This window comes from Coenobita brevimanus, chromosome 101 (genome assembly GCF_032717465.1).
Source record: "Coenobita brevimanus isolate Jiangsu-jjx chromosome 101, ASM3271746v2, whole genome shotgun sequence".
Lineage (NCBI taxonomy): Eukaryota > Metazoa > Arthropoda > Malacostraca > Decapoda > Coenobitidae > Coenobita > Coenobita brevimanus.
The window spans coordinates 60,118,488-60,131,290 of NC_137054.1; the positions used below are offsets into that span (position 1 = coordinate 60,118,488).

The following is a 12,803-nucleotide window of genomic DNA, read 5'->3' on the forward strand; positions in this document are numbered from 1 at the left end:
ACCTTACATGAGAATCTTTTGAATTTATGGAGGATTTTGCTACTGTATTTGAGAGACATGTGCCGAGGGTGGGGCTGGAGCTAGCTTGATGGCAAGGGTAAGGAGTGGGTGGAGGAAGTTTAGGGAGTTTTTACCTCACCTGACACTGAGAAAGCTTCCTGTCTGTGATATGGAGCCTGTATGCAGCAGGTATCAGGAATGTAATGCTGTATGACAGTAAGACATGGGCAGTGAAGGAAGAGGATATTCGTAAGCTTAAATGTGCAGAGGTGAGAATAATCAAGTGGATGTGTAGTGTGGCCTTGACTGACAGGCCTGGGGATTAGGATTGTGAATGAAGAATTGAGAGGATGGCTCAAATTTATTAGTGATTTGGTGAGAAGGGGTAGATCAAGATCGTTTGGGGGTGTGAAGAGAATTAAGGTTGACTGTGTCATGTGAAGGGTGAGAGGTACAGTACAACCCTAATATAATGAACTAATTAGTACCAGACCCTTGACGATTAAGCTGATAGTTTTATAAAGCCGAACACCATGTTGTTTGGCAATTTCCCAGGCGTCATAGCTTTTGCCAAACAAAGATCGTTAAATACAGTGTCATTCGGCCGTACAGTCATAAACAATAAAATACAGCTAGGTCTAAATGGCTCTTTTTCTCAATAAATGCTCTATTTATGGCTCCTCTCATGATGCTGGTCACCCAGAGACTGATGCAGCATTCTGCGGGATGCAGAGGAGTGCATGCACGCATGTATGTGTATTACCTAGTTGTAATAGTGTATACAGGAAATGAGCTACCCTCGTGGGGTCCCGTTTGTGCCTCAGTAAGTTGAATTTTACTTTGAACTCATTTAAGTTTTGAGACTGGACGATCTCTTTGTCCAGGCTATTCCACATGTCTATGCATATATGGAAAACTATACTCTTGATATCCTTCCAGCAACTTGTTTTTTTTAGTTTCATTCCATGTCCTCTTGGTACTCTCCCATCCCATACAAACAGATCTTCTCTGTCAGTTTTTTCTACTCCCATCTTGGCCCTGAACACTGCAGTCATGTTGGCCCTCTCTCTCCTTTCTTCTAAGGAAGGTAGGTCTAGTTTTTCCGCCTTTCCCTGTATGACAGATCTGCCAGGCTGGGGACCATCTTGGCTGCTGTTGTCCATATTTTCGATCTTGTTAATATCTTTCCTTTTATGTGGGGACCACAATATGCAACATATTCCAAGCTGGGGTGGATCATGGCCACAGTCAATTTTTTCATCATCTCATCCATGTAATGAAATGCTATGTTTATGTTAGTCAAGAGATCATACGTCTCCCTAACTGTCTTGTTAATGTGTTTTTCAGATGACAGATTATCCTGGACGAGCACTCCCAAGTCCTTTTCTTTTCTTGCTTTTGTGATTGGTTCATTAACCATGAAATAATTCAGTGATGGTCTCTTGGTACTTTTACTCATTTCCAATATTTTGTTTTATTTTTTTGTTGAATTTCATTTCCCACATCTGGCTCCAGTCATGAATCCTATCCAGGTCCTCCTGTAGCATTTTACAGTCTTCTTCAACATCTACTCTCCTGATGATCTTCGCATCATTAGCAAACAGACTTGCATAACTGTTCACTCCATCTGCCATATCATTTACATAAATCAGGAACATTACAGGCGCTAATATCGAGCCCTATGGAACTCCACTTGTTACTTTACTCCATCGAGACATTCTGTCTTTTATTACTGTCCTCATTTGCCTCTCTCAATAAGTCTCTCATCCACACCAAGAGGTTCTCCTTCAGTCATCCTATGTGTTCCAATATCCACATTAGTTGCTTGTGGGGTACCTGGTCAAAGGCTTTCTCCAAATCTAAATACACACAATCCACCCAACTATCTCTTTCCTGTAGCACATCTTTCGCCCTTGAGTAGAAGCTCAACAGGTTGGAAACACATGACCTTCCACTTATGAATCCAAACTGACTTTCTGCCAAAATGTCTACCTCTTCCAGATATTTTATCAATCTGTCTTTCAGGATTCTCTCTCAGTTTTGCAACCGTGCTGGTCAGGGACACTGGCCTATAATTCAGGGGTACTTCCTTGTTCCCTCCCTTATAAATTGGTACAACATTGGCCCTCTCGATTCCTGAGGCACTTTCCCTTCTTCCAGAGAACACACAGTTAAACCATGAATCTTATCCTCCATTTGTTCTCTGCATTCCTTTAGTATCCAATTAGAGATCCCGTCTGGTCCTGCATCCTTCCTCATATCTTGAGTTTCCAGTAATTTGTATACTTCTTTCACTTCAACCATTACATCTTTTAACAATATTTCTAGTCACTCCCTCCTCCTCCACAAAATCACTTTCTCAGCTGAAGACTGACTGGAAGCATTTGTTCATTATTTCAGCTTGCATAACTGCATCTTTATAGACATTTCCTTCCACATTTAACTTACTGATTCCTTCCTTTTGTTTCAGTTTGCCATTAACAAACCTGTAAAACAATTTTGGTTGTTTCTTACATTTGTCTATCTATCTATTGCCAGACGCCTCAATCCCGTTTGGGGTGGCCACAAACAAATCACCTCCAAGTCGCCCTGTCCCCCGCCATTTCACTGCCCTGCTCCCAACTCACACCCCCCTCTCTCATATACCTCTCCACCCCATCCCTCCATCTCATCCTCGGCCTCCCCCTCCCTCTTTCCCCCTCCACCTCACTCACATACACTCTCTTCGTCAGTCTTTCACCCTCCATCCTCTCCACATGGCCAAACCACCTCAGTGTGTTCCTCATAACGCTTCCTTTCACATCCACATCAACACCACAACGTTCCTTTATATCCTCATTCGTCAGCCTATCTCTCCATGTGACTCCACAGGCTCCTCTTAAATAACTCATTTCCACTGCTCTCACTCTTGACTTGTGTCCTACCAACAATGTCCAAGCTTCACTTCCGTACGTTAGAGTTGGTATCACAATACTGTCATGTAGTAACTTTTTCACTTCCATGCTCACTTCCCTGTTTCTTATCACTACTTTCAAGGAACCAGCAACCTTTCTTCCCTGCTGTACCCTTTCAAACACTTCACCCTCCAAACCTCCATCCTTACTCATCACACTACCCAAGTACTGTACTTAAACGTACTCACATTTTCCTATTCCTCACCATCCAACCTCGCTGTACATTCACTGACTTCACCTCTCTCAAAGACCATCACTTTACTCTTCCCTACATTCACCTTCAGATTCCGTTTCTTACACAATCTCCCAAACTCATCCACCAAGCCTTGCAGCTCCCCTTCGTCTTCACTCAACAACATAGTATCATCTGCAAACAACAGTACAGGGAGTTTCCAAACACTATCCTCTCTCACCAGGGCCACTTCAGCATCCACTACCGTACCTTGTACCTCTTTTATTACCCCATCCATGTACAGATTGAACAACCATGGAGACATGACACATCCCTGTTTCAACCCAACTTTCAAGGAGAAAAATTCACTTAGTTCACCATCCTCACGCACTGCAGCCTTCGCACCATCGTACATACTCTTCACAGCATTCAACTACTTCCAATCTACTCCATATATTCTTAACACTTTCCACAATCCTTGTCTATCCACCCTGTCATATGCTTTCTCCAAATCCATGAAAGCCGCATACAACTTCTTTCCCTTCTCTAGAAACTTTTCCACTAAAGATCTAAGAATGAATATCTGATCTACACAACCTCTTCCCTTCCTAAAGCCTCCCTGTTCTTCTGCAACTAATTTCTCTGTTCTTTCTCTAACTCTGTCAATAAGTATCCTACCATACACTTTTCCTATTATACTAAGAAGACAAATGCCCCTATGATTACCACACACTTCTTTTTCCCCTTTTCCTTTGTACAAGGGAATAATTATACCTGACTTCCAATCCTCTGGGACTCTACCTTCCTCCCAGGCTAATCTGCACATCTTCCACATCCATTCTACTACTACTATCTCTCCCCCATGCTTCAGCATTTCACCACACATCACCACACACTCCATCAATTCCTGGGGCTTTCCCCGATTTAACTTTCTTCATTGCTTCCACAACTTCTATCCTACTGATTTCTTCCTGTCTTCTCATCTCCCTCCTTCTCCCAGCCATTCCCCAGCCACTTATACTCGCATTACTTCCATCCTCTACGTTCAACAATTCCTTAAAATGTTCTCTCCATCTGCTCACTTTTTCTCCCTTCTCCACTAGTAATCTACCATTTTCATCTTTCACTCCCCTGCTAACTTCACTTCCACCCTGTCTTACTCTTTTCACCTCTTTCCAGAACATTTTCTTACAGTCCCTCCACTTTACACTCAAATTCCTTCCAAATTCCTCATCCACTCTCTTCTTACTCTCTCTTACTACTCTTTTCACCTCTCTCTTTCTTTCTACATATAACTCTCTCTTCCGCCTCTCAACTTCTTCCACGTCCCTATTTCTCATCCATTCATTGTATGCTTTCTTCTTTTGTGCAACAGCCTGTTTCACCTCTTCAGTCCACCACGCTGTTCCTTGCACCCCCCTCCGTCTTCTCTTCCTTCCACACACCACATCACATGCTGCACATATTTCTTCTGTAAATATGCTACACACACCTTCCACGTCTCCCATCTGCTCTAATTCATATTTGCCCAATCGTTCCTTCACTTCTCTCTTATACTCTATCTTTTTCTCATCCTCTTGTAACCTTTCCACTCTCCTTGCAACTACTCCTTCCTCTCGTCTTTCCCTTCTTCTATTTCTCCATTCTGATTGGACCTTGATTCTGGCCACCACCAAGTAGTGGTCAGAAAGTCCACTCCCCCAGCCTCTATAAACTCTTGCATCCATTACACATCTTCGCATCCTTTCATCCACACACACATAATCAATCATTGCCTTCCTTTCATTCAGTTCACCACCCACCCTTCTCATCACTCGCCATGTATACCTGTGGATCATTTTATGCCTGAAGAGGGTATTGGCTACCACCAACCCCCTCCCAGCACAAATGTCCACTAACGCACTCCCATTCTCATCTATCTCAGCAGGCACACCCCACTCACCAACTATTCCATCCACCTTCGCATTCCCAACTTTACCATTCATATCACCGATCAAAAACACTCTGTCATTCCTTCCAAACTTTTCCATGCACACTTCTACATTTGTCCAGAACTCTTCTCTCACTCTTCTAGCACGATCTTGCGTTGGCCCATACACACACACAATCGCCCACATTTGTATTCCAACTTTCAACTTTACCCACACAATCCTTGACCCAACTGATCCATACTGTCTTATGCTTTTCTTCCATCTTTTACTCACAAGTATACATACTCCTCCCTTCACCCTCTCATTCTCACCTACTCCTGCACATATACCCCATCCATACTCCCATTCTCTCACACTTTCTCCTCTCCATTTTGTTTCAGTTATTCCACATACATCCACTTTCGCACCCTCAAGCACCTGGACAATCTCTCTCTCTTTCACCTCATCATTCGCTCCTCTTACATTCCATGTACCCATTACCAAGTCCTTTGTATGGTCTTGGGTCATCATCGTTTGGTCAGTCCTTGTCCGAGGCTTATTGTTTGTTTTTTTAGTTAGTTGTTTTCCGGGGAGGGGCACTAACCCTCCGCTAACCCTTTTTAGTCGCCTTTTACGACAAGCAGGGATACTGGGGGAGTATTCTTGAAAAAAAAACCCTACCCCCAGGGGGGCTTACATTTGTCAACTATACTTTTTTTGAAGTTTCTTTCTTCTTTACGTAATCTTGTATATTCATTTCTGGTTCTTTTATATTCTTCCTTTGATCTATTTTTACTTCTCTTTCTCCATTTGTTCTTTTGCTATCGTACACATTTTCTTGAACTAGTCATTTCTCTAGTTCTCCTTCGCACTAACTTTGGGCACATACTTTTCCACACCTGTATTATAGAATTCTAGAAAGATATCTCACATCTTCTGTATCAGTTTCCCAGATTTTTCCCCAATCCCCATCTTCAAAAAATTTTCTCAGTTCTGTAAAGTTTGCTTGCCCAAAGATATATCTTCCATGCCTGTATAGTTCGTCTCTTGTCTCTCTAATTCCTTCAGTTGTGTGTGTGTGTGTGTGTGTGTGTGTGTGTGTGTGTGTGTGTGTATTTACCTAATTGTGATATACAGGACATGAGCTACGCTCGTGGGGTCCCATCTCTGTTTCTCAATAAGTCAAATTTAGCTTTAAACTCGTTTAAGTTTTTAGACTAGACGATCTCTTTGTCCAGGCTATTCCACATGTCTATACATCTATAAGGAAAACTATTTCTTGATATCCTTCAAGCAGCTTGGTTTCTTCAGTTTCATTCCGTGTCCTCTTGTTACTCTCTTATGCAATAAAAACAGATCTTCTTTGTTAATTTTATCTACTCCCACCATGGTCCTGAACACTGCAATCATGTCTCCTTTCTTTCTTCTAAGGAAGGCAAATCCAGCTTTTCCAGCCTCTCTCTCTGTATGACAGGTCTGTCAGACTGGGGACCGTCTTGGTTGCTGTTCTTTGTATTCTCTCAATCTTGTTTATATCTTTCTCTTTGTGTGGGGACCACTTTACTGCTGCATATTCTAACCTCGGGCGAATAATGGCCACTATCAATTTCTTCATCATCTCCTCATCCATATAATGAAAAGCTACTCTTATATTAGTCAGGAGTTTATACGTCTCTCTAACTGCCTTGCTAATGTGTTTTTCAGATGACAAACTGTCCTGGACCAGCACTCCCAAATCTTTCTCTTCTCTCGCTTTTGTGATTGGTTCATTACCCATCAAATAATTCAGTGATGGCCTCTTGGTACTTTTACCCATTTCCAATACAGTAATCTCTCCAATATCCGATGTAATAGAGCCATAGGCAGGTCTGGATAGTGGTCCTGTCCGGATATTGGGTCCCAGCTTATGGACTTGTACTTATGGACCCTAACTCAGAGAAACACCTATACAACTCCCTCTGGACATGCATAGCACCTATTTAAGACCCAGATCACACCAATAAGGCACATAAAAGACTGAAATAAATGCAAAAGAAGCATAAAATGAGGGTTTTGAGGTAGGTTCATACAATATTCAACATTCTGGGTACTTACAAGTGCCTGGCTCCAGGACTGGTACTTATGGACCCTAACCTAGCCTAACTCAGAAAAACACCTTCCTACTGCACATGCATAGCTCTTAATGCCCTATTCACACCAATAAAGGACATTAAAGAGTGAAATGAGGTGTTTGAGGTAAGTACAGTATGGAAAAAAGTACAGTATGAAACATTCTGCCTACTTACAGCAAGTCCATGGCCATCTCAATGAATAACCGCCTCCTCTTGGACTCTGACAGTAAGAAGGATTTCCTGAAGCACTTGCAGTACACTATTCATGAAGTCTTGCACTGAACTTAGTCAGTCGCACTCAGAAGTCCGTTCTCTTCACAGTGCGTACTCTGTCTAACTTATGCTCCATTGTAATTTACTAAGTGTTGCACTCTGCATTTTAACTTTTCCCACTCTTCTAACCATTTTCTAAAGTAAAAACAAACGAGTCTATTTACGTTAAATGTTGTTTCAAAATTATATTCTCACTCAAACTGTAAATCCGTAACACAACTCACTGTTTTTTTCACTGCACAACACTGTAAATTCCCTTGTGGTCTAGTGGAGAAGTTCTTCCTGTTTAATCACTGTCAGAGTCCTAGAGTATCACTGGCAGGTGACCTAGGGGTGCGTCGGTGGGTCGTGGTGATGATGTACCCACTGCAGACGACTCTGAAGACGGACACAAACTCACGTCGAACGGTGACTCCACCATGGCTGATGTGCTGGGCTGTTGCTCGGAGCATGAGGGTCTGTCTTGGGGAGGCAACGGAGTGGAGCCAGGGCTGGGCACAGCGGGGGTCACAGGCCTGAAGAAACTGTCAATGGTTGATTGACGCAAGGACCGACGATTCTGACAATTGATGATGTGCTGCCTGAAAGCACGCACTTCCTCCACAAGTCCCAAGGGCCCCATCTCCCTGTCGCAGTCCGGGTATTCCAGGTAGTCGAGAACGAACTCTAGGTGTTCCCGGAGTGCGCTCAGCTTGGAGATGGCTGGAGTAGTGTCATGCTGAGAGGAGTCCGCATCATCGCCGCTGTCCTCGTCGGAATCTTCAAGCTGGGTACTGACACCTGCAACTGAAGGTGCGATCTCGATATCAGACAATGTCTGATACCCAGGATCGCCCTCGTCGTCATCCAACCACTCACGCACATCGTCCACATCAACATCGTCGCCATGTGTACGTAGCCGTGCATGGAAGTCATCCACATCAAACCCTAGAAAATCGTACTCCACATCCATTCCGAGAAGCAGACGAGACCAACCATTTTCTAGAGTCTTGACAGGGACTTCCTTCCATGCACTAGCCCAGTTGTACAGCGCAGACTTGATGTTGTAGCGGCGATGGTTTTCCAAAGTCCGCTGGCCCCGCGTGTTCTGTCCCTCCCTGCGCTCGTCCTTGTCCTCGAGAACAACCATCACCTCATTCAGGAACTTCCGGTGGTACTGTATAGGCACTTTGTTGCCACGATCACTCCTTGGTCCATTGGTTGGATGAGAGCAGTTGTATTAGGTGGCAGAAACATGCACCTAATCCGGCCATTCTCAGCCACCTGCACGGGTGGGCAGGTGCATGGTCGAGGAGAAGGAGGGCCTTTACCTGGTTGCACGGGATTCCCAGTGTCTTCGTCTGGTAATTGATGACCTCCTTGACGAAGTGGCGGTGGAACCAGTCTTTGAAGATCTGGGCTGTAAACCATGCCTTCAAAGAATGGTACCAGACGACAGGAAGGACATCCATCACCCCACGAAGACACCGAGGCTGCTTTGCACGGCCAACAATAACGGGCTTAAGCCGGTGCATGCCGTTAGCATTGGCACAACACAAAGCAGATATCCGTTGCATGGAGAGCTTGTGGCCAGGTACTCGCTTCTCCGTCTCCTCGGCTAAAGTATTCGTTGGCAAAGAGCGATAGAATAAACCAGTTTCGTCAGTAATTTAGACTTGACCGAGAGTGAGGCCCTCCCTGTTGATCAAGCCCTTCACCTTGTGCCTAAACTCGTCAACTCCATCCTCGTTAGCGTCCAAAGCTTCGCCATGAGCTTTACAGTTGGTAAGGCCATGCCGTAACTTGAACGCGAAGAGCCAACCCTCGGATGCCTTGAAGTCTATGGCATCGTGAAGCCTTGCGAGCTTCTCACCAGCAGCCTTCAGCTCCGTTCCACGTACCATCACACCAGCAGCACATTGCTGTTGATACCAAATCAACGTGGATCGGTTGATTTCTGCAAACTTGGGAGTAAACATCACCTTCCTCTCCACGTTGCGTTTGCTTCTCGACGAGAAGTCAGCCGTGTACTGCATGAGTTTGTCTCGGGATCTCTTGATATCGAACAAAGTAGATCGTGCCAGGTTGAACTCGCGGAGGATGCGGGAAGAAGACCACCCTGCATGTACTTTCTCCAATATCTCCCGTTTCTTCTCCAGAGTCAACACCAGTCTCTTCCTCTTCTCAGGTGGCAGGCCCATCATCACACACACTAATAGGAGGCCCTAGAGCAGCAGGAGTGCCTGCAGCAGGTAAGGAACCACCACAAAAGCAAGCACGTGGGCAGCCATGACGACGAGCGTGCACTCGCGACGAGAGACAGGCGGAAAGTGGGGAGGATGCAGCGGCGCTCTATCGGACGTCGGAGGAATGACGCGCCACAATAAAGCTGTCCCGCGCCATGCGCGCCAAGTTCAAATTACGGGCGGGAAAAATTCCCCCCCTCCCCCCCATTTTTTTTTTTTTTTTTTTTTGCAGTTTTTGGACCATTTTGGGAATACTGGATCCCGGGACAATTATGTCTGGTTAGTGGGGATGTTTGGATATTGGGCGTTCGGATATTAGAGGGGTTACTTTACATTTCTTTGCATTAAATTTCTTTTCCCACATCTGGCTCTTATCGTGTATCCTGTCCAGATCCTTCTGCAGCAATTTACAATCCTTCTCAACCTCTCCCTTCCTCAAGATCTTTGCATCATCATCAGACAGACTTGCATAACTGTTCACTCCATCTACCATATGATTTACATAACTCAGGAACATTACTGGCGCCAGCACTTGTTACTTTCCTCCATCCAGACATTCTATCCTCTTTTGCTGTCCACATTTGTCTGTCTCTCAAAAAGTCTCTCATCCATTCCAGGAGGTTCCCCTTCAGTCCTCCTACAGTATATGCTCTAGTTTCCACATTAGTCTCTTATGAGGTACCTTGTCGAAGGCTTTCTCCAAATCTAAATACCTGTACACACAATCTACCCAACCAACTCTTTTCTGTAGCATGTCAATCGCTCTTGAGTAAAAACTCAACAAGTTGGAAACACATGATCTTCCACTTCTAAATCCAAACTGACTATCAGCCAAAAGATTCATCTCTTCCAGATGTTTTATCCATCTATCTTTCAGAATTCTTTCGCACAATTTTGCGACCATGCTGGTTAGGGACACTGGTCTATAATTCAGGGGTTCTTCCCCGTTTCCTCTCTTATAAACTGGTACCACATTTGCCCTCTTCCATTCTTGTGGTACTTTCCCCTCTTCCAGAGAACACATTATTAAACTGTGAATGTTATCTGCCAGTTGTTCTCTGCATTCCTTCAGTACCCAATTAGAGATTCCATCAGGTCCTGGGGCATTCCTTACATCTTGAGTTTCCAGTAATTTATACACTTCCTGTACTTCCACTTTTATATCTTTTACCACTACATTTGTAGTTGCTCCTGCCCCTTCCACAAACTCCTTTTCATTTGTGAAAACTGATTGGAAACATTTATTCATCATTTTTGCTTTCATTGCTGCATCTTTATAGACCTCTCCTTCTACTTTCAGTTTGGTGATTCCTTCCTTTTGTTTCAGTTTGCCATTGAGAAATCTGTAAAACAGTTTGGGTTCATCCTTATGTTTGTCTGTTATACCTTTTTCAAAATTCCTTTCTTCCTCTCTACGTATTCTTGTGTATTCATTTTTAGTTCTTTTATATTCCTCCATTGTTCTGTTGTTACCTTTCTTTCTCCAATTATTCCACGCTGTCTCTCTCTCTTTTTTTTTGCTATCATGCACCTTCTATTAAACCACTCCTTTTTCCTGTTTTCTTTTCCCCTTACTCTTGGCACATATTTTTCCACTCCTGAATTATAGAAGCCTAGAGAAATATCCCACTATTTCTGTATTTCCCTTGATTCTCTGAATATTCTCCGATCTGCATTTTCGAAAAATTTTCTCAAACCTGTAATGTCTGCTTTCCCAAAGTTGTATCTTCCCTGCCTATAAAGCTCGTCTCTTGGCTCCACGATCCCTGTTATCATCTGGAACTCAGTGACCACATGATGACTTTTTCCAATAGGACACAGATATTCCAATGATTCTGCTACGTCGGCTTCTTAGGTAAACTGTAAGTCTAGTCTTGCTGGTGTGTCCTCACCTCAGATCTGTGTCTCTTCTTTGACCCATTGCGTCATCACATTGTTCGTTGTTATATTTAATAATGTAGTGCCCACGAATCTTCACTGCCTCCTGAGTCCCATTCCTCCCAGTTCACCTCTTTACAATTGAAGTCACCCATTAAAATTATGTTGTTGCTTTTCTCAGTCATTTTCTGTAAATAACATGCCATGTCTGACAACATTTCCTGGTACTCATCTTCATTCCATGCTCCTGTCTTAGGGGGAACATACACTACTGCCATATCTCTCTTGCTATTCTCTCCAGTTTCTAATTTCATATTTATCGCTTCTGCCCTGCCTTCTCCCATTTCCACAGTATCTACATTTATGTTGTTCTTCACTGCTATCATCAGTCCTCCTCCCGTTTTTTCTTTTCTGTCTCTTCTCCACAGTTTGTATTTACCATCTTCCATATGAACATCAATATCTTCTCTTAATTTGGTCTCTACAAAGCACATAACATCAGGTTCATTAACCCTGAAAAAATCGTTGATTTCTAGCCTTGCCGATATTAAGCCATCAACATTAGTGTATGCAACCTTCCAATTATTTTTGATGTTTTTTATACCCTCTTTTCTCCTTCTCTCCATTGGTACCACTTCCTTAATTACTGATCCATGACTCTCTAATAAAACACTGTCTTCTCTTCCTCCGTTCTCTGCTCGTTTTTTACCTTTGCTTCCTTTACTAACTTCTTTATTTTAGCTCTTTCTTCCTCATTTGCATCTCTCCTTATCCAAACATTTTTTTAACCCTTCCTTGTCTGATAATTTCTATGTTCTACTGATAATTTCATTTACTGTGTCCTGAGACTTGAACTTTACCTTCAGTGGCCTTGCCCATCCTTCCTCGTACTTTCCTAACCTAAACACTTCTTCAATCTCTTCTTGAGCTTCGTTGTTTTCCTCCATGCTTACTGATATTATTTGTTTAACCTTACTCAGTTCTTCTCTTTCTCTTTCTTATTTTATTGTCATACGTTTTTCTTTAACTCCTGAAATTATTACACATTTTTTCTTCTCTGCTACATCCCTAACTAAAGATTCTCTACTTCTCAGCACCCTAACCACTTCTCTCTCCACCTTTTCCTTGCGTTTCCGTTCTACAATATCTTTCAAATTTACATTTCCCTCTTCCTGAATTTTCTTCCACCTCTTATGTTGCTCCTTGATTTCTTTAATGTGCTCATCATGTATTCTTGATTTGGATTCATACTCATCTAGTTTGGTTTTCATCCTGTCTCT

The 12,803-nt window shown here is 43.2% G+C and overlaps 1 protein-coding gene across 1 annotated transcript in view; it reads left to right on the top strand.

Moving 5' to 3' along the window:
* The window catches only part of LOC145415050 (glutamate [NMDA] receptor subunit 1-like), a 529,989-nt gene that overhangs the window by 191,089 nt on the left and 326,097 nt on the right, over positions 1 to 12,803 (top strand). The window lies entirely within an intron of this gene.